Source organism: Phodopus roborovskii, unplaced genomic scaffold (assembly GCF_943737965.1).
Source record: "Phodopus roborovskii unplaced genomic scaffold, PHOROB, whole genome shotgun sequence".
In the NCBI taxonomy this organism is placed as follows: domain Eukaryota; kingdom Metazoa; phylum Chordata; class Mammalia; order Rodentia; family Cricetidae; genus Phodopus; species Phodopus roborovskii.
In genome coordinates this window covers 1,159-23,698 of record NW_026125191.1, presented here as the reverse complement: position 1 = coordinate 23,698, position 22,540 = coordinate 1,159, and the positions used below count along the sequence as shown (strand labels likewise).

Sequence of the window (22,540 nt, the reverse complement as noted above, 5' to 3'; positions counted from 1 at the left end):
TTATGGATTGACTTGATATTTCTATATAATTTTTGTGAAGTGGGGATAACCAGAGCAACCAGCAACAGAGGTTATAATGACTCTGCTTTTAAAAATTGACTGACTCCGTTACTTGGTAGATTGAAATAGGGATTGCAAACCAGGGGAAAGAATACACTGCTGGGAATGCCTCGGCAGAGTTTTGGCTGATGCCTAGACATTTCAGAAGAAAACAGTAACACTGGATTTAAAAAGATACCACAATATACTTCCTGTCATCCCCAAATCATACTTCTTGAAGTTAACATAAAGGAAACAACTAGGGCAGAAACATATTTAGCTTCAAGGGTGTTATGTTCTGTGTTGTTTATGGTGGTAGGGGAAGAGAGGGAGGGAGGGAGGGAGGGAGGGAGGGGAGGGGGAGAGAATAATAAAGCAGGGAGAGGTTTGACTGCATACATTAAGCCAGTGGTTCTCAACTTTCCTAACTTTAATGAAGTTCCTCATTGTGTGGTGATCCTCAACCATAAAAAAAATTTGTGGCTACTTCCTAGCTGTAACTTTGCTACTGTTATGAATCATAATGTTAATATCTGATTTGTAGGCTATCTGATAAGTGACTCCCAAAGGGGTCATGGTCCAGAGGTTGCAAACCACTGCCTTAAGTTTCCCTCACTAAAGGAGACTACCTTACTGTTCTCATCTGACCTCAGCTTTAGCTTATTCTCATTTTACATCAATGATGACTTTTTTTCCTTTTGGTGCAGAACTTAAAAATTACCTGTGTTAGAAAATTATCTAATGATGTGACAATGATATCTGCATATTTGCTCATTGATGAACTTCTTTTTAAAACAATAAATGTGATATATTCATTTTCTGGATAAATTAGGCTAGTATACAATAAATGGAGGTGATTAAGTGACATGTTAACTAACAATGGTTAGTACTAATGATGGGATTGCGAATTATATAAATTTTGTCCCCCCCCTTTTTTTTTTTGAGGCAGTATTGTGTAGTAGTCCTGGCTGGCCTGGAACTCATTGTGTAGAGCAGGTTGGCCTCAAATACACAAAGATCACCTGTCAGTCTTTTAAATGCTGAGATTAAAGGCATGTGCCACTGCGTCTGGTTTAGACTTCTTGTCTTTTTGGTGGTGTTTTTGAAATAGGAAGCCAGGCAAGATGGTTTGTTCTTATAATTCCAGTATTCAGGATGCACAGATAGTGGGATTGCATATGTGCAATACACAGACTGTGTAATTGTATGGTGTGGGCTGTGTAATGAGTTCTAGGTGTGACTGAGATACATAGTAATGCCCTATACTTTTAAAAAAAATTACAGGATTACCTGTTGTAAAGATCATGCAGGCTTTGTAACATGTGATATGACTGAAAGTTTAACAGCTATGGGTGGTTAACAGTCCATTGTGGTATCAATCTGAGATAACCTTAAACTCAGTTATTTAGCACGTTATGCAACTGTCCTTGTTCATTTTCTTGATTGAGAATTTCATACATGAGTATGATGTGTGTTGATCAAATCTACCACCTAGTCCATCCTCCCAACTTTTCCCCTATTCTTTACCTCCATTTTCCCTTCCAATTCCATGTGTGTTCTCTCTCTTGAAAGACCCAATTCTGCTTTTTATTTATGTGTCTGTGTGTGCCTGTGTGGGTGTATGCCGTGTGTGTGTGTGTGTGTGTGTGTGTGTGTGTGTGTGTGTGTGTATGTGTGTGTGTGCCTACAGAGACAAGAAGAGGGCATTAGCTGTCCATGAACTGGAGTTTCAGATGGCCACCTTTTAACTGCTAAACCTCCTCTCCAGCTCCTTGTGATCTTTTTTTAAAAAAAACCCACCAAGTCAATTTAGTGTAGCCAGTGAATGAACAGGTGTCAGGCCATCAGTTGGAACTAGGGGGCAGTCTAGTATGCTCCTCATCCAAAGAAAGCTCAAAGTCTCCTTTACACATGAGCCACAAACTCTGGTAGCTCTCAGTTTGAATGCAACTTCATGAGCTCCTTACCTATCTGTGTTGGGATCATCGTTGACTTCATCTTGTCCAGGTCCTATATGTGCAGTCATAGTCATTGAATTCGTGCATGTAGTGTCTCTGTGATGAATGTAAAACACTGTCTTGAAGCAGTCTTTTACTACCACTCTTAGATGTCTTCCTGCTCCCCTCTTCTGTGATGACCCCTGTGATGATCCCTTATGGGGAGGCGATGTGTGGTAGATGTTCTATAGAGCTATACTTCTATTGCCTATCCTCTGCACTTTGGTCAACCTGCTGCAAGAAACAGCTTTTCTGATTAAAGTTCAGACCTGCACTAATCTATGGTTATATAGCTAAGTACTTAGGTATAGTTTAATACTGCGTCCATTAGTGGGTAATAGGGCCCATGACCTGCCTAACTGCAGGCTCTTGGCTCAGTTAACAGTACCAGATGTAAGTCCCATCATTTGGAGTGGTATCAACTGGTTTCTCCTCAAACATCTGTGCCACTATTGTAGGAAGGGACATGCCTCGCTATGTAGGTCACTACTGTAGCGTGTACAGTTCACAGCTGGATATGATTGTTGGTGACTTTTTCTCTGCAGTAGTATGCATAGCTCCACTTCCAACACTATGAAAGCTACTTGGTAGAGAGAAAGCTTTCACTTTTCTTTTCTCTTGATTACATTTTCTCTGGAAAAAAATATTACTTTTAACCATAAAAAAATAAAATAATATAAAACTGTACCTTACTATCTACAAAGAGATTGGCTGTAGGATACAAGTGTTCCAGAATCCACTACATGCATGTCCCTTATGTATGGTATGGTAATATTTATGTACGGTCTTGTAATATTTATATGTAGCCTGCCTATACTTTTTCTTACTTTAAATCACCTCTATATTATTTATAACATCTGATATAATTTAAATGCTATATAAATATACTGTATTGTTTAGGGAATAAAAATAGAACAGAAAAAAACTTGTACATGTTCAGTACATAGACAACCTCATAGATAGACCTAAGTAATTATATATATCTTGTATGTATATATGTGTGATAGGCATACAAGCATGCATGTGTGTGCAGGTGATTGTGGGTGTGTTTGTGTGAGTATGTACATGTGCACAAGGAGAGGCCAGAGGCTGATATCATGTGTCTTCCTCAATCACTTTCCACCTTATATATTGAGGTAGCTATTATATAATATCTCACTTATATATTGAGGCAAGTATTATATATCTCTCTCACTTGAACTCAGAGCCTGATTATTTCATTTGTCTAGCTAAGCAGCTTCTAGCTGTTCAGCTCTGGGGCTCTTTGTATCCACCTCCATAATACTGGGATACAGGTGGATCTATATGCTGTCTGGTATTTATGTGTATGCTAGAGATCTGAACTCCAGTCTTTACACCCCTGTGGCAAGTGCCTTACCACTGAATCATTTCCCTATACCTCCCTAACTACACTTTGGATCTGTGGTTATTCGCCTAGAGATGTTCAACTATGAAAAGGGAAAAATGACTGTATATGCAAATCTGTAAAAATACACATTTTAGCCTAACATGTAGTAGGTGGCTATGCATTCATTCTAAAAGCCGCAAAAAGTTCAGGTACATATTTTGAACCTCATGAGTAAAAATATTTATTTTAATATGATATAAAGAATGAGGTAAAAAGATCAATCTGCATGGACCACTTGTTGATCTGCATCCTTCTGGAAAGAAATGACTTTGCATTCTGGAATGGGGGAATACACATTGGAGGCAGAGAGGACTGAATCAAGTGAGAGATGGGAAGAGGTGCAATGTTCTGAATACCTTTGCCTCCCCCTCGCTTATACATCGATGCCAGGTATTTAATACAATAGTATGAAGAGGCGGGTTCTTTAGGAGATGACAAGGTCATGAGGATGGAGCCCTCATGAATGGGATTAGTGTCATTATAAAAGATCAGAGAAGGCAGATATGGAACTATGCTCTCTAGAGGCTTAGGAAGGAGAATCATAAATTTGAGGTCAAACTGGATACCATGATGATACTCATCTCAAAAACACACAAGTAACAATAACAGTGATACTAGAACTAGAGACCTAACAGAACTTGTTGCCATTTCCACCATCTAAAAAGTCTCATCTATGGAACACTATCCCTTGTGAAGTCCCAGATTTGTTGATATCTTGCTCTTGGACTTTCCAGATCCCCAAACTGTGAACATTCAATTTCTGTTTACTCAGTCTGAGGTGTTTTGTTATAGCAGACCAAAAAAACCAAGATGCAGTTGTTTTCTGGGCATTTTAATTTCAAGGATGGATGCCAAATCATAATCTTGGATTGAATGCAAAGAAGTTAGACCAGTGGGTCATTGTGGATGCCCCAGGGTCTGTGTTGGGAGACTTGGATGTGAGGAAGGAGTCTTTGTCTCTGGGGTTTCTTGTTTTTGTGTTTTGTATTTTGTATACATCTTTCTTTTCTTGCAGACAAAATCTTGCAGACAAAAACTAGTTTGTGGAACTTTGTTTTTAACATCTGGCATTCACTACAGTCCTGGGTAATTTATTGGTTTTATTTTCATCTGCTCTCAAGTTTAGTGTGTTTCTACTTAAGGTCAATAATTTATGGCATTTTGCAACAGAATAAAAATATTCTTTCCTTAATCTTTTGTTTGTGTCTGTAATATTTACCTCTTAGCTTTTCTCTTTCTCCAAGCCCCCTCCTCTCTCTCTCTCTCTCTCTCTCTCTCTCTCTCTCTCTCTCTCTCTCTCTCTCTCTCACACACACACACACACACACACACACAGAGTCTTAAAGCCAATCTAATGGCAATATTAATGGCTTGGATTAGCTACAGTCTTGTCTAGAAATCCAGATTATGAATCCTCTCCTCAATTTCTTCATCAGCAACTGTTGTTCTTCAGATCAAGATTACTGCCCCTACCTTAGTTAATGCTCTGATCTCACCCATTTCCTTACCAGACAGGAACTGGTCCAGGGAACAAGAGCAAGCTCTGTCCTGTGATTGAATAGGGAGCACTAAGGTGGGTGTGCTTACATGCTTCTTTGTTCCCTATAGAGTTTCCAGAGCTGAGATGTAGTGAGCAGCTTCACTGTGTGTGAGTTCGGGAATTGTGGCCTTGAATGAGGCTCCAAGATTGCTGGGCTCCTTTCTCTGGCTATCAGGATCATCATCCAAGCAGATGGACACTAGCCTCATGGGGCTTTAGAATTCCTACAGGAGACTTGGCTTGGCCTGTTGTAGTCTTTTTTTTTTTTTTTGTTCCCTGCAAGTTACATTTTTATGCTTTTACCATTGAAGTCTGCTTTTGTAATCTTATCTCTACTTTTTCCAGTTGATTTTTCCAGTGAGAGTGATCAAGTTTGTGGTCATATTCAGATGTAGGGCTGCCAGATTTAGCAAATAAAAATACAGTACACCCAGTTAAATTAGAATTCCAGATAAACAGCAAAAAAGCTTTAGTATAAGTATATCCCGTGCATTATTGAAGACATTTATGCTGTATGGTTATCATTCATTATTATAAATTCAGGTTTAGATGAGTGTTTTATCTGACAACACTACATACATCCAGTCTTCTGCCTTCAGAGCCTGTATCCCTTAAAAACTAAGAAGAGCAAGGATAAAGACACTCAATCCTAACTCTTCATGACTACAAGTCATTGGTATGAAAAGTTAACACCTCTGATGGGAGTGTTTGTGTGGATTGGGTTAGCCCCTCTTAACCCCCCCAAGCTCTCACTATGTGTGGATTTGCCCCTCCCTCCATCCCTCTCTCCCCTCTTGTCTTGGCTCTCCCACAGCATCCTCAACTTCACCACAGGAAACTTTCTCATTGTCCTTGCTCTGTGACAAGAGACCTGTGTTGGTCTAGGATGTTACTTTTATCTCAATATCTAGCACAGTTCTTGAATGAATGAGTGAATACATTTAGTAGCCCAGGAATCATGAGAATAGTTGAATTTTAAGACTTCAATAAGATTTTTCACCAGAAAAAATGTAGAAAAAAAAGGCTTGATTCTGGCAGCCCTCACCAGAATGAAAAAGAATTAGAAGAGGGGTTACTTTTTAGAAAGCACAAATACCTTTCAGGTATGCTGTTCAGCCTAGATTCCATGGACTTCCAGTAAGGGATATTCAAGAGAAAGTCTCCCAGAAATAGCCACCCTGTCTTAAGAGTTGTTTTTCCCTGATTGTCTGGTCCTATGGCTGAGCCAGCCCCAAATAACATGCAGAGATGCTGTATTAGATATAATTCTGTTGGCCAGTTACTAATTTCTTATTGGCTAGCTCTGTCTTAAATATTAACCCATTCCTATTAATCTCAGTACTTTCACATGGTCTCATTTTACTGGAGAGAGGGGCTGGCATTCTTCTCTCTCAGTCCTCCATCTTCAGTCTCCCTACTACTTCCTCTCTCCTCCTAGTCCCACTTATCTTGCTTTCCTATTGGCCAACAGTGTTTTATTCATTAACCAATAAGAGAAATGTATTTACAGAATGCCATCTCTCATCAACATTGCTCTGGGGAAGTGGGCTGTGTACCATCTTCCATGTTACAGAGACTGCCTGTAACCTCTAGCTTTGGGTCCAGAGTGGGTTTAGGGATGATGATGGGATAGCCTATAGGCTGATTCTTCTGCAGCAAGCACTATTTGTCTATGCTCGGGAGCTGCAGAGGCAAACCCAGGCAAGGCTCTGGATTTTTGGAGGCTCTGAAAATTCTCTGTGTATATTTAAGGGGACCGGAGTTCTGGCAGAGGGGGGTTGGGAAGGAGACAAGCAATTTCTGGCCTGTGATACATAGTAGCCCTGTTTTTACCCTCTGGTTGGTGTGCCCAGGCAGAGCTTGGCTGTATTCATGTTTGCCAGCCTCTCTGTCTAGAACACTCATAAATAAAGATGATGGCGAATTCTTCCTCCTGCACTCTGTGGGATAGTTTACCGTTTCTGTAATTAAATCACAGTTTCTGAAGGAATGTTTTATGAAGCAGAGGAAAATCTGATAAAATGGTCCTGTCCTCACTTGGAGCAGGGTTATGATAATGTGTCAAGTCAGGGTATTATTCACTGAATTTATTTTTAGGAGAAATTATATTTTTTTAATAGGATAAAAATCTTTTAGGCTAAATATCTATACTTTTTATAGTTATAATAACTGGAGGCTGCACAAGGTTAGCAAGCTAGGATACTTATTTCGGGTTTTGGGAAAAGGGAATGAATTAGCAATAAAGTTATGATAAACACATTCTGGTGTTCATAGGGTGGTATCTTTTCCTATGGACGGCATTGGCATTCATCTTCCCACTAAAGCAGTACATGGAGAAAAACCACGTTGTTTATAACAAAAAGTTTTAGTGTGTTTTGGGCTGAAGTTGAAAGATAGATAATTATAATAGGTGGGTGGAATTAGGGGTAAGAAATAGTAAGGAATTAGTGTCTGAATTTCTTCCCCAACTCATTTGGAAATAGGGGGTTTACACAGGGCTGTGTCATTTGAGAAAGGGGACAGCTCTGTGACCAGCCCTTCCTTCCATGTTGTCTCAATCTATGCCACATTTATAGTACCTGGGAGACTTGACTCCCCAGACAATCGAACTAGAATCTTGGGGAAGGGCGGTAGGAAGGGGCTTCCAGGCCTCAGCTTTGAGAGGAAAGTCTCCAAGTGATTAAAGTGTTTTGCGGTTTGTGAGCTACTATTTTGGAATGTGCAAAACGGGGTTTGCAGACCTGGAATGCTGGCAGTATGGACCAAAAACAAAAACCAACAAAACAACAACAACAAAAAATCCAAACAAAACAAAACAGAAAAACCCCAATAATGACAAGAACAACCCTGTGGGTCTTTGAGGGATGGCTTGTCAGGAGGCTTGGGAGATTAGTGAGGTGGTGCTTAATTTCTCAACTTTTCAAATGGGATCCTGTGCCTTTCTTTACTGTTGTTGGTTGTGGCAGGCAAGAAGGAAGCACTGGGAAGAAGGGAACTGTGGGATTCTTTCTATGGCAAGTACGGAGCTTTGAAATCCTTGCTTGGTGGCAAATGGAAGTGCCTCCACTTACCTTCACCAGGACTCAGTGTCCATTTTTTTTCAGGACTCCAGGATAACTTAGAGGAAGCAGTGATTTGTTGACCTGGAGAATTTTAAGAGATGTATTAAACACAGCAGGCAGGTAATATACTGACTCAAGAATGACTCAGGGAGGGAAACTTCCATGAAGATTTTTGTGTTTCAGTAACATGTGTAATGTGTCTTCTATAGTATCCTCCCTAATCCCACACACTTTGTCATAGTACAACTCTTGTTCTACTGATAAGAGAAAGCAGAAGGGGATGCCCCTGCTTTGTGTCTTGTCCTAAGGGCATCTCCAACATCTGACCCTCTGCTGCAGCAGGGTAAGCTATGCCCTGGAAGACCTTGGGTCATTTATATTTTATGAGGAGTTAGGTCATGGGTTTCATCTGAGAGTCTTAAAAATAAACAGGCAAGAAAGTATGTAAATCGTAGCATTTATCTAAAGCCACTGTTTGAAATGAAACAAGAAAAGGAAAGGTAATTTGCAAATATCTATTCAAGGCCATTTGACTCTGAGAAAATATTTCATATAAAAGATGGTTTAGACTTTTTTTTTTTGAGGCTAACAAAGCCACTGTTTGAAATGAAATAAGAAAAGGAAAGGTAATTTGCAAATATCTATTCAAGGTCATTTGACTCCGAGAAAATATTTAATATAAAAGATTGTTTAGACTTTTTTTTAAAGGCTATCTACATTATTAGCTATCTCTTCAACCCAAAGGCAGCATCACAGTTACCATAACATTTCTGTAATGGGAGCTTCCTTGATTCCCTTTCATTTCATCAATACAAAGACAGTCAAAGTTTTGGCCGTGACATTTCAGCCTGGAGCCGTGGCTTAGGGGAACGAGGTGGGACCATGCTCACTCTGTTGTAACTGATGACCCAGGAGTGAGCCTGCAGCAACAAGACCCCTGACACTTGGCCTTCCGTATCAGCACTCGGTGAAGGTGTTGCTTCTAGCCTGCAAAGTCCATTTTCTGGGTTACTTGGTGCTCTACAGCAAACACATTGTTGTGGGAGAAGAGTTCACAGATGAACAGTTAAGAGCATAGCATTGAGATTGACTAGGGAAACTGAGGTGGCAGGAAGTTCTGTGATGCAGGTTGCATAATAGAGATGGAGTATTTGGGAGCAACAGCAGATGAACAGGTACTTTAGAAATAACAGAAACAAGAGCTTGCCCTAGGAAGCTGCAGAGGTAGCTCAAGGGAGACTTGGGGTCAGTGTAGCTAGCTCCAGGAGCAAACAAGTTCGGCTGAGTCACAGATGTTGTGTTGAGTCAGGGGACAGAACACCTTGTCCCTCATCATGCATGATTCTTCTGGCATAGAACATTTTGTGTATTTATCTCATCTTTCCAGCTAGGTTGTTATTTAGAGAATTGTGGTTATGTTTTTATCTTTATATATTTTTAAGCACTGTTCACACTTAATTCTTTGCTTCCAGATGGAAATAGAACTCCAACAAGCTTGCCATTTGCCTCCTCATTCTTTTTAGTACTAAAAACAAACAAACAAACAAACAAAAACCCACACTTGATGGTGATTGGCCCTACAGTAGAAGAAGGACATTAGGTCTTCTTATTGGTTCATAACTTTCTGAGCATGGACTGCTTCCCATACACAGGGCTGTTGGCTTGGTGGGATCAGGGAGGAGGGGGAGGAAGGTAAGTTTTGAGATGATTAACTCACCGTGTAAAGGCACAGTGCATTTGTATGCCTTCACCCAGTGCATTCACCCACCAAGCATTTGTATGTCGTTCCAAACAATTGTTAGTGGAGAATAGAAAATTGCATATAAGGGCTGCAGATATATATTACATGAATAAATAATACAAAAAAGATGGCAGAGAAGCTGGGTGTTGGTGGTATAGGCCTTTAGTCCCAGCCCCCAGAAGGTACAGGTAGGCAGATATCTATAAGCTTGAGGCCAGCCTGGCTCCAGAGCTAGTTCCAGGACAGGCTCCAAAGCTACACAGAGAAACCCTGTCTCAAAAAGACCAAAACACAAAACAAAACAACAACAACAACAAAAAACCACCCCCCCCCAAAGAAACCCAAAAAACCAACCAACCAAACAAACAAACAAAACACAAAACAAAACAAAACACCAAAGATGAAGTAAGGCCACTATAAACCAGCTCCTAGAGCGGGGGAGCTAGCCTCAGCACCCCAGTAATCCCGCTATAGGAAAGAGCATCCCCTCTTAGAGGCAGACGCGATCCACAGGCAGTACCGCCTTGTCTCCCCTCACATCCTGAGGCAATGACACCTTCTCATACTTACGAACTTGGAGAAAATTTCAGTCTGTGAAGGCTAAATACATTTTAATACTAAAATGTATTGAGGGCTTTGTTTTCTTTTTTTGTCATTAAAAAAATTAAATGGACATGGAACTCTAACAAAACCCAAAACAAGAGTAGATTGCATTGAAGAACACAGTCTTTTGGCACAAAAGCTCTTGGTGACACAAACCAAAGTCTCTGTGGGAGGGATGATAGTACCAATTTGCAATTATTGCCATCTTTTATATCATGAGTAAAGAATTTCCTGGGGCTGCTTTAAAACAAACAACCAACCAACCAGGTCAGGTGAGATGGCCCAATGGGTAAAGGTACTTACTAAGGAGGCTGGTGACCTGAGTTTGATCCTCAGGACCCCCCATGGTGGAGGGTGCAAACCAACCCCCAGATGTCCTCTGCTACTTCCTGTAGTGGCAAGTGCACCCACATGCTTGCAATAATGTAATAAAAACTTTGAAATTATTGTAACAAGCACATTCCAGGAAGCTCACTGCCTTTAAGCACACTGCTCAGTGGTGTCACAAACATTACATTGATGTGTATGAGGCAATTTTAAAATTTTCTCCTTTACTTGTGATGTTTTCCTCTTGAAATACAAATTCACTCAAAGTCCCTATATATGTAGGCTCAGCGAGCTGACTGTTCTTGCAGAGAGAACTCTTGATATCAAGAACTCTTGATAATTCAGAATGAATTCATTCCGACTATTAATTGTTTGATAGGCGATAGAAGTCAGCCTTTAGTAGATTTTGGACAAAAGGCAATCCTGAGTCCCAGAGATCAGTTATAAGCAACGTCAGTGGAAAACTTTTCCCTTTATAGTGCCTTGATCCTAGTGCACTGTTTAATCCTACCTGGCCCGTCTGTGTCATACTTGTTGAATTCTTTTACTAAATCTGGCCAGGCATGGCTATATACTCCTCCTGCTCTGGAGGCGTTCCCACCCCTTAGCCTCTGAGCAGCTGCTGAGAAAAGGATGTGCTGGCTCACCATGTAGAGTGTGCACACTGGCTGCAAGCATGCTGTGGCTGGGGGTCCAGTGGCACCTCCTTTACCCTCTGTTCTCACTGCAGCCAGTAGAGATTCCCTGTTTGGTTTGAGGCTGGGGAAGCTGTGACTGCAAGCGGAGCAGCCGGATTGTGTAAAAAGCCGGGACATGGATGGATTCATTTTCCTTGGGAGGATTCATTTTCGTGTTCACTTTGAGGAGACTTTGTCAAGAACAAGCCCTGGCCGGAGTTCTGGTTTAATTATTTATAGCTCACTTCCCGTTGTGACCCTCTCCACTGACAGTCTTCACCCAAACCATGGAGGATTGGGCGCTTTTTTGAAGTTGTTTCTATTCCCCCACTCTGGAAGCAGTCTAGGCCATTGCCCTTTCGAAGCCTGGTTGCTCACCTTTGCTGACTCTTGATAGCCCGAAGAAGCAACATTGGGCAGTGCTCTGTCCTCGCAGTGCGTTTTGGCTCTGTACTATCAGAACCACACGCGTCTGCGACTCCCCTGTGCCACCATCTCCCACCATCTCTCTTTTTCCTGCTCCAACTCTCTGCTCCCTGTCAAGGACTGGAGTGTGTGGGGCGGCAATCGGGAACCAACTGAGCGGCTCCCGGGTCCGTTTCCTGAGCCAGGGAGTGTGGGCCAGGGGAAAGTAGCTATCCTTGCTAAAAGGAGGACAGAGACATCATATAGCATCAGGAGGGTGGATTCAGTCCGTTTTTATTCATACCGCAAACTTAAGTAATCAGCTAAATCTGCCTTCAGGGTGAGTGTAGACCGGTCTGGGCCCAAATCTATGATTTAGTTAGGAGCCATTCACCATCGAGGTCCTGGGCATCCTGTAGCCAGTAAGCTAATGTTTTAAGGAGAGATTGAGCCTCTGAACTCGTGACAAAATGGAATGGATTCTCAAATATGGGTCCCGACATGCTACTCCCATGGGTCCGGTGTTGGTTTAACTCTGAGGTTGATGCCAGGAGATGGGGACTAGGCTAACGTCTAAGACTGTGTTTCTACTCTCACATAATCGTATTCCTACCCTGCTTTCTCCCAGGGAGCTAAGATGGTCCATTGTTGTTCCTGCCCATCAGCGAAGGCTATGCCCACACCCAGAGTACCTCTAAACAGATATTAGATGGCAGTTGTAATGGCAGCAGAATAGTATTTAGCAAAGTTATTTTCTGTTTTCCAGGTTCTTTGACTTATTAATTACTTTAAATGACATAGAAAGCCAAGTGCAATTTAGACATGGCGTTACTCTTAATTTGGGCCTGAACCTAATAGAGAAATATTAAGAACAAAGTATGGAGACAGTCAAATAAAACTTGTACCAAGGAAAAAGTCACTTAGGAATGCAAAGGAGATGGCACCAGGGAGATTTTGTCACCTCAGATGTAAATATTTTACAGGGTAGAAGGTGATATGCCCAGAGGAAGGCTGAGGTGAGTGCCCGGTACATGTGAAGGGAGGTTGGACTACAGTGGTCAGTGCTGTGAGTACTTTGAATGGCTGGTGATCTGGGTAATGCTGTCAAATCTGGATGCATGTCTGAATGAGTGAGGTTGTTAGAAAAGGGTACAGCTCTCCTGGGTCCCACCTGAAACCCATTGCATCAAAAGCTCCAAGGGTGACATTTGTTTCAGAAAACATTTAAAGAGGCGGGTGGAAGGAAAGATATTTGAGCTATAGGAACCATTATGTAATGTTCCAGAAACTAGTTGCTACTGCTGAATAATGGGGAGGTGGCCTGAAGAATGAATAGTCCCACCCACCAAAAGGACTTGTTGTCTACTGGGCAGTACCAATGTAGTGAACTGAATAAAAAGAGAGCCCTGCTTTGCCTGGGATGTTTGAGAACATGCAGATCAAAGAGGGTGTGGGAGAAGGAGGTAGCAAAAGAAACAGCTTCAAGGATGCTGAACAGCTTAGACGTGAATCTTGGCCATAGACATGCTATGCTGTTAGATGGAGGCTGTATTTGAGGAAGACAGGAGTGGTGCCACAAAGTGCAGAGTAAACAGAACCAGGCCCAGAGCCGGGTTCCAGGGATTAATGACAGTCTGATGGAGTGGCTGGGAAATTCTGCCCTCTTTGTGTGAATCCTTAGGAAGGGGAATTGGTTGTAGAGTGCTTTCCTTGGAGAGCATTGGCATCTTTATTTGAACAGTTGTGATTACTTACAAGCAACCTTCAAGATTAAGTTTGCTGATGTTCCGGTTTAGCAGAAGGTTGGGGCAGGTCATTAATCCTGCCATTCTCATCTATGCCTTCCCTTCTAGCTGCATTTGCTTTCATGGTCTTGGGAGGTCAAGTGTTATCAGAAGCTGGGGCTCTATTCATGTGACCCATGGGGAAGTATCATCAATGCTGGGGTTACTCTTTTCTGTGGTGCTCCTGTGGGAAAAAAAGTGCCTCACCCATGCTCTATAAGTAAGCCCGATAAACTCATTAGTTTGTCAAGGCAGAGTTTGATGGAGTCATCCTTTGGTTTATTGTTGGTCCCTATCTAAGCCTGGTAGGAATTTGTATCTCCAGGAGAAATTCACTCACCAGAAGCCCATGAAGCTCACATGGGGATGTGTTGAGTTGTATATGCATATAGGGTATCTATTTTATTTATTTTCCTTTTTTATTTAAATTTGAAACAATGTTGTTTTATACGATCAACCCCAGTTCCTTCACCCTCTAATCCTCCTATCATCTCCACCAATCCCCAGCCCATCCCTTTCTCGATCCCCAGTGGGGGTGAGGCCTTCCAGGGGGAAGTCTGTCATATCATTTGGGGCAGGGCCTAGGCCCTCCCCCATGTCTCTAGGCAGATAAACTATCCCTCTATGTGGGATGGGCCCCCAAATCCATTTGTATACAAGGGATAAATACTGATTATTAATCCAAATGTTAGTGCCTCCCCTAGATGTATTCTCATTATTTTGGGGTTATAGTGCACGTAAAGTTTCATGAAGTCAGAGACAGTTTAGTGTTGGCTGCTGGATACCATGGATAGCCATGGATACCATAGATCAGTGGTTCTCAGCCCATGGACTGTGACCCCTTTGGGGGTTGAATGACCCTTTCACAGGGGTTTTCCCTAAGACCATCTGCACATCATATACTTTACACTACGATTCATAACAGTGGCAAAATTGCAGTTAAGAAGCAGCAATGGAGTGTGAGAGATCTGCTGCTTTGCTGCTGAGGAGAGATAGTTAACTGCAGCACCACTGGTAGCAGGCTGGTGGGATTTACCGACCTTCCAAATCAAGTGTACAGAAAATCCGTGAAAGGAGGATTTGAATTCACACTTATGGTAGTAGATGAATCTCGCACTGGGGAAAGTCAACATTAATCAACTCATTGTTCCTCACAGATTTGTACTCTCCAGAGGATCCAGGCCCTTTCTCATAGAATAAGGAAGACTGTACAGGTGGAACAATCCTAAGTTTTAATCAAAGATGGCTGCTATGATAGTTGATACGCCAGGATTTAGAGATGCAGTGGATAATAGTAATTGCTGGCAGCCTGTTGTTGACTACACTGACAGGAAATCTGAGGATTTCTTAAATGCTGAATCTCGAGTGGAAAGATAGTAGATGCCCGACAACAGGGTGCAGTGTTGTTTATACTTCATTGCTCCTTTTAGGATATGGACTTAAACTTTGGATATTGAATTTATGGACCGTTTGCATGAAAAAAGTTAGTATCATCCCACTAATTGCCAAAAGCAGACACACTCACACTAGACAAATGTCAACAATTTAAAAAGCAGAAAATGAAAGAAATCCAAGAACATAAAACTAAAATACATAAATTTCCAGAAACAGATGATGAAGAAGAGAATGAGCTGGTTAAGAAGTATTAAAGGATCATTTACCTCATGCTGCGAGAAAAGGTAGTACTATCATCAAAGTTAACTGCAAAAGAGTCAGAGGAAGGCAATATCCGGGATGTGGCTGAAGTTGAAAAATAGTGAACATATGTGATTTTGAACATTTCTAGAAATATGTTGATAAGAACACACATTCAGGATTTGAAAGATGTTACTAATAATGTACATTATGAGAACTACAGAAGCAGAAAAAACTGGCTGCGTGACTTTCAATGGAGTGAATAACAACAAGAATAAAGGAGCCGGGAGGTGGTAGCACATTCCTTTAATCCAAGCACTAGGGCTGCTCAAAAACCAAACCAAACCAAACCAAACCAACCAAACCAAACCAAACCAACCAAACCAAACCAACCAACCAAACCAAACCAAACCAGCTTAACCAAACCAAACCAAACCAACCAAAACAAACCAACCAAACCAAACCAAACCAAACCAAACCAAACCAACCAAACCAAACCAAACCAAACCAACCAAACCAACCAAACCAAACCAAACCAAACCAACCAAACCAACCAAACCAAACCAACCAAACCAAACCAAACCAAACCAACCAAACCAAACCAACCAAACCAAACCAATCAAACCAAACCAACCAAACCAACCAAACCAATACCAAACCAACCAAACCAATTACCAACCAAACCAAACCAAATTTACCAGGCTGAACCAACCAAACCAAACCAAACCAAACCAACCAAGCCAAACCAAACCAATAGGGGGAAACCAACCAAACCAAGTGACCAAACCAAACCAGCCAAGCCAAACCAAGGACCAAACCAACCAAACCAAACCAACCAAACCAAACCAAACCAACCAAACCAACCAAACCAAACCAAACCAACCAAACCAAACCAACCAAACCAAACCAAACCAACCAAACCAACCAACCCAACCAACCCAACCAAACCAAACCAAACCAACCAAACCAACCAAACCAAACCAAACCAACCAAACCAAACCAAACCAAACCAAACCAAACCAAACCAAACCAAACCAACCAAACCAAACCAAACCAACCCAAGGAAACCAAGCCAACCAACCAAACCAAGCCAAGACCAAGCCAAACCAAACCAACCAAACCAACCAGAGCAAACCAATCAAACAAACAAAAAACCCAAAACAAACAAAAAGACAAAACCAAAAAGAAGAAAGAGAAAACTTACTAAGAGCTCTCTGGCACAGATGGAAGAGCAAAGAAAGGACCGTGTAGCCAAGATGATGAAGATGAAGACAGAACAGGTGTTTGAGATGGAGGTCAAGAAAAAAGTTCAAAAACTGAAGACTCTAAAGCAGAGCTCCAGCAGTGCCATGAGCAAATGAGAAGGAATTTAGAAGCGCAACACATGAGGAAAACCATTGCCAGTCTGAAGAAGAGAAAACCAAACTGGGAAGCTCAACAACACATTTTAGAGCAATAGAACTCTTCAAAGACCCTGGAAAGAAGAAAGTCAAGGAGTCTTTAAAACCTTACTGAACACCAGTTATGGATTAGTTGCCAATATGAATAGCTGGGACATCAGTGTTTATTGGATCCATTTACCAATTTGTACCAATTTTGCCATAATGATGGATTTAACAACATGACAAAAATTATTTTTTTGTTGTTCTTGAAGGAAGATGAGATGCCTTGAGTTTTCTAGGATATTGTGTCTTAGAAATTAACAGCTCTAAGTACCCTTCTACATTTTCTTTTTTTTTTTTTTTTAAAAGTAAAAAGATGTCTTCAGTTTAATGCAAGAAAACATTTTACTGTTGTTCAAGCATGCTCTAGTGGGTTAGTTGTTTACAGAATATTCTAAAATAAAAGAACTCTGGAAGGTTTCATTGAGGATACATTGCTATAATATGATGCAGACCTTGCTTCTCTATGATAATCATAATAGAGGTTCCATTCAATGCAGCTTATACAATAATGTATTTAGTCTAACACAATGGATCCTATTTTTAACCACTTCCATTTGTTTAAAAGTACACATGTGGAAGAAAACCTATAAGCTTACAGTGCACCTAGAGCCTTTCATAACAACCTTTTTTGTTGTATGTTTTGGGATATATATATATATATATATATATATATATATATATATATATATATATAGGCCCCTTTGTAGAATTTCCATTACTGTTTCATTTTTGTAATAACATTTAACTTAGATATTTTTCATATATTGGCCCTGCTAAAATAGAATATAGCATCTTTCATATGGTAGGAACCAACAAAGAAAACTTTCCTTTATCCTTTATTAGACTTTTTGGTAAGTAGCAGTAGGAAAGAGAAATGCATTTGTAGATGTTTCTAGGAAAATTGTGAGGCTAATGGCCAACCTGTTTCTGCTATATACCCAGTCTTGTGTTTTACTAGAAATGGGAATCATGGCCTCTTGAAGAGGAAAAGTCACCATTCTGCATTAGCTATATCAGATATTGCATACCTGTATTATTTTTGTTTATATTGTTGAAAAAATTCACATAATAAACAATGTTGTGATGTAACAACAACAACAACAATAACAAAAACCAAACCACCACCAACAAAAGAAGTAGCAAAGGAAATAATTTTGGTTGGGGGTCATTACAACATGAGGAACTTCATTAAAGGGTCACGGCATTAGGAGGGCCGAGAAACCTCCACTGTAGATACTCAAACATTGAACAAAACAAAGATGAAATTAAAAACACTGAGAGCAGTGACATGTAGCTGAACTCCATCTGAAGAAATGTGACCACACAGGCCATTGCCATCTTAATAGAAATTATTATACATTTCTTGATGTTTGAGTTTACTTTTGTTTATCTTCTTACTTATACTTCTTTTTTTTTGGTGGAAGACAAGTGATGTCTTTATTCTTTTCTTTACAAGGAAAATTAATTTTCTTCCTTGATAATAAATAATATGAAATCCTTTATGGCAGTTGTACTTCTATGAGCATTTCATTTTCAAAATCAAAGTTAAGATCTTATTATTGAAATTGAGTCATTGTTTACATAACAGGAAAAAGATCTGTTTGTACTAGACTTTTGTTGCTGTTTAAATTCTCACCAACATTCAGAATGTAGAGAAATGTATGCAAAGTGACTTAATCAGAACTTGAACAGAGAACTGGACTCAGGCAGGGTAGGACTCATGAAGGAGATGGTTCCTTTCATACTCTGTCTTTGGGGAGGGCTGTCTTTCATGTGTTGACAGTTTTTTTCGCTTGCACACAGAAGGGGTCAAGCTGATAGTAATAAGTTTCATCACTTGTTATTTGATTTTGAGCTTGACCAACACTGGTGCTGCTTCAAATCTGTGGCTTTCGATTTTGAGAAAGGCCATCCTTAAATTTCAAATAGCTAGACAGGCCCCACACGTCTGGTAGGGCACACTCAGGAGGAGAAGAGACATGGTCAACAATAATGGGCTAGATTTGGCAAGAACATACCTTGGACTTTCCAACTTTGAGGGGTTTTTTGTCTTGTGTCCCAAACCTGCATCAGATACATGGCTATAATTAAATTCATCACCACAATAGAGTTCATGGAAATGTTGCCTTCCGCACCCCTGCTGCATAGAAATGAAAATCATCTACTTTCTTCACAGTCTGAAATTTAATGATTATTTTAAAACTGGGCATTATTAAGCATAGTGGCTCTTAGTGTTGTGGCAGTGTACTAACGTATTTCCGGAGCCCATTCCCCATGGAGGAGAGATACTACCTAGGCCCTACGAGACACTGGGGAGGGCCTAGACCCTACCCCAAATGACTTGACAGATTTGGTAATCCCTCCTGGAAAGCTTCACCCTCCCTGGGGAGTGGATGGGGAGGTCTGTGGGGGTGGGCATGAAGGGATGGGAGGGAGAGGGAGACTGGGATTGATATGTAAAATAAGAAAAGATATTTAAAAAGAAACGATTCCATCCAATTAAAAAAAAAAAAAGAAAACTGTGGCTAAAGTCAAATGGTTTTCTACTTCCCACATGAATGATTTATGTACCATAGTTTTCTGAGGACACCGCTGCGAATTACGTCTTCCTCTGATCTTTTTAGGTTACAGTTGTGACATTTACTTTCTATTTTCCTTATGAATTGAAAAATTAGTGGTAAAATTTTGTATGCTGTGGAAGTACGCATGCATGTTGAAACTTTATGGGGATGGCTGGTAAGATATGATTAGGAGTTCTAATCCTCTTGCAGAGTAGCCAAATGCTGTTCTGCACCCATGTGAGGTGCCTTTAACTACAGATCTAGGGGGACTGATGATGTCTCTTTGGCCCTGGGGACCTTTACACATGGCACATTGCTCCCCACAACACACATAATTAAAAAAAAAACTTTCAAATTAGCTTTATGATTTTCAAAGGCACCCTCCCATAGTGGGATCATGTGTAACTGCCATCCATCCTCTTCTATGTCGGACTCACTTGACTTAACTACACTGCAAGACTCATCCAGGCTGTAGAAGCTCACCTGTCGCCACGGAGGACTTTGCTCTGTCCTCTCCCTCCTCTCTTGTCATTTCCAGACAACCATTTTTGGGAAGTTGATAAGCAGTCAGCAACTTGTGGACACTTTGGAAATCTATTAGTTCACGCAATAAAAACAGTTAAGGAGCAATGATGAGTTCATGTAACTTTCTCTTATATTCTCCCTATTGGCCCTTGAGAATCTATGGCTCTGCTAATTACTCTTTCTGGTATGATTCACCTGTTGGATAGCTGAAAGACATTTGTTTGATGAAGTGACATATCTGCTGATGCCAACATTGGTAATTGAGCATGGCATTCAGCAGGCTATCACTGATGCATTAAAAGTTACTAACTGCATATGCCATCATTGTCTTAAAAGTTGATTCCCATTCTCAGTGCCCCCTTATTTATTTACTTATTTGCTATTGGTAAAAGTATTTTTATACCACTTGGATATTTAGATTGTGTCTGCTTCTGTTTACTGCCCAAGCTTAAACATGCAGGCTGCAATTGGCACTATAGAGAGGGGAAGGGCAGCCAGGGTCTAGTTGTTGATAAAGCTGTCAGCCAGGTTGTGGGGGTGGAATTCTGTTGGGACTAGTGTTAAGAATTTTTTAAGCTTAGCCAACTGGCAAGCAATGGCATTGAAGGACTAAATCTGATATTCTGACTCCCTGGTTTACACTCATTCACACACACACACACACACACACACACACACACACACACACAAAAATGCACTCACATGGCACACACATGCATGCATGCATGGCACACAGTGTGTATACATACATACACACTCACACACCCCATCCCACCAATCTCCCCACACCCATTGTGGTTATTTCTAAATAGGATCATTGATAAAGCAATACTGCATCTGGTTTTATTATTTAGCCTATCATTTAATAATAGATATTGTTAAGATCTTAGGTTTGTCTTTTTTGGTACATTACATATGTAGCCAGCCTTGTAAAATAGATACAATACTGTTAGAAATACGATTTCATATTGCTTATTTGGGGAGCTGGGGTCTTGTTGAAGTAGGTGCTTCTAGAGACACTAGAGGCTCATTGGTTTGTCTACTACTGAAAATCAGTATGGTCCATAACTAGCACTGTCCCATCATCATGGAACTCAAGGAAACTATCAGGTCCTAAAATTGCAAGGATAACCTTAATTTTGCAAGGTTTTCTGTGCTTGCAATGCACCAAAGCTTGAGAGATGCCTGCCAGAAGAATCTCTTTCAACGGAGGGAAATACTTTGAATTGCCACACACTGTTCATTATTTACTTGCTGGTACATATGCACATGTGTAGATATTTATTTTGAGGGGCCTCAATAATTGTAGTCGAGTTGGTAAAATCGAAATCTGTAGGCCTGAATGGCAGGCTGGAGCAGGTCCAGGAGACCTGCAGTTCAAGTTCAGAGAGTGGCACAAACTTAAACACACAGACCGTGCCAACTATCCTTTTACCACCTGGATGATTGACAGAGTGTCGAAAGATGTGCCTGAAGGTGCTCTCTCTTCATAAGTCATTTTCAGTTGAAAATTGGAGGTATCAATTGCATTAGTATTTCCAGGGCCTTCCAAGTTATCCATAGTTTACTGTGTCAGTTATAACTTTAAAGTGGGTCTTCAGGTATGTGGACCATATAAAGCTGGAATAGATAATTAACTGGTGTGTGTTCTGGATTTTGCCAAAAAAATATGTGTGGAATGTGCTCAGAGTTTGTGTGGTTATTTATCCATCCTATCTTCTTCTACTGTTTTTTTCTAAAATATTAATCATAGCTATGTGGAATGATACAGTGACAAAGGACAGAAGGACATTAATAATTTATTTTGTGCTTTATTTGTATTTGTGTGTGTATGTGTGCACTGTGAAGGTACCCTCAGAGGCTTGGAGAAAGTGGCAGATCTCCTTGGAGCTACAATTATAAGTAGTTGTGAGTCCCCTCAATAAAGTTCTCAGGAACAGGATGGGTCCTCGGGAAAAGTAGCAAGTACTCTTAACTGCTGAACTGCTACTCTAGTCCCAACATAAGGATGTTAAGTGCAGTGTTGTTTTTTAAAAAGCAAGCATATCATAGTGAAGTGGCCTGAGATGTAGACCCAAAGCTTCAGAATCTCCACGACACAGGGCACTAACCAGGATATCCTGGGGGTCAGCATCAGTAGTGTAGCAGAAACCAGAAGGCCTGGAACCAGACCAATGACTCTTTGCAATGAACACTTTCGAAAGTGAAGCTATATGGACAAAGGGGAAAAAATGAAGCAAGAAACACTAGTGTAGTGGTTAATGTTGCTGTGCAAAAACCTCAACACTAGCAGCTTATAGAATCAAGAGTTTGTGTTGCTCACATTTGAAGGAATAGCCATCTTGATGGGAAGGGAGGAGCAAGGGCATAAAGCAGTAGTTCACACTGAAGAGTCATAAAGGGAGAGAGACAAAGAAGCTGGTATTAAGGGCAGTTTCCCGCCAGCCTGGTCTAAGAGCTGCATCAGCCCCAAATAACACACAGAGACAGTGTATTATGAAACTGTTGGCTGGTTACTAGTGTTTCTTATTGGCTAGCTCTGTCTTCAATATGAACCCATATCTATTAATCTAAGTGTTTCCATGTGGTCTTATCTTACTGGCAGAAGGGTTCTGGACCTCCTCTCTCATATACCACCATGTAGACTCATCTCTGCTTCATCTCTGAAGATCCTCCTTGTCTCCTAGTCCTGCCTATCTTGCTTTCCTATTGGCCAACAGGGATTTATTCATTAGCCAATAAAGAAAACATATTTACAGAATGACATCTCCCATCATCCTGGTGCTTAGCT

General features: G+C 40.8%; 1 pseudogene; it reads left to right on the top strand.

The window, feature by feature from the left end:
• Positions 1-16,722, top strand: part of LOC127226752 (septin-7-like) — a 48,878-nt pseudogene extending 32,156 nt beyond the window's left edge.
• The last annotated feature ends 5,818 nt before the right edge of the window (positions 16,723-22,540 follow it).